We start from the raw sequence: 1,003 nt of genomic DNA on the forward strand, positions 1-1,003 counted from the left end.
CCCACCCACACACACAAAAAGGAAAAAGTTGAAAGTTGTAAATTATTAAGAGCGATAAAGCCTATATAGACGCAAACGGATATTAGGGACCATGTCATAGAAATATAGACACATGTTTACGTAAATAGTTGGAAAAATAATATGAAATTTCCATCGAGAATTTTAGTTTTTTGGTGTTTAAAAGTTTTTGAGTTTCCAAATTAGACCAAATTTGTGATTTTCTTTTCCTTCTATGTTTATAAGATGTGTTTGTGCCTGAAACAATCGAGTGATATACTTCGATTAATTTTAGGATGATTTTACAAATTTACTCACTTCGAAACACATAGCGGTTAAATAAGGAGACCAATAATTAAGGTGACATGTGAATTTTTTTTACAAAATAATAAGCACGTACTTACTAAATATAAATAAAAAAGATTTACTTTCATTTTCAAGACACACACGCATATGACTTAACATATCGTCGTAATAATAGATTTATAATCATGAAATTTACTGTCGAAGTCACTGTTATTGTCCGACAAAATTGGCAAGTCATCTCACAAAAATATCATGGATCTCTTTCTAACACTCACTTTCTAGGTTAAATAATATAATACGTGTCTCAGGTTCAAAATTCAATATACATAAAAAAAATATACTAGATGATTCTTTTCATATGTCTTAACTTAGGTGGATAGAATAATTTTATATTTGTTGCCGCTGATAAGAATTAACGGATATCTCATAAAATACCTTGAGGTATGTAAAAATAACTGGTTCGAACACCACAACTATTAAAATATGATAACAATAATAACAAAAATGATACAGACTTTTTGTTAGTAAACTATTTATCTTTTTGAATTTTTGGTGTTGAATGCCTTGAATCGGACCCGTTACAAACAGAAAGGACGGGGGTCTCGCTGCCCGGTCAGCAAGTCAGGGGGTCCAGGGGGGCGACGCGCCCCCTGGCCTGGGGGTCCGGAGACGCCCCCGGCCCGACGGTATACAATGTTGT

Source organism: Solanum pennellii, chromosome 8, assembly GCF_001406875.1.
Source record: "Solanum pennellii chromosome 8, SPENNV200".
Classification (NCBI taxonomy): Eukaryota; Viridiplantae; Streptophyta; class Magnoliopsida; order Solanales; family Solanaceae; genus Solanum; species Solanum pennellii.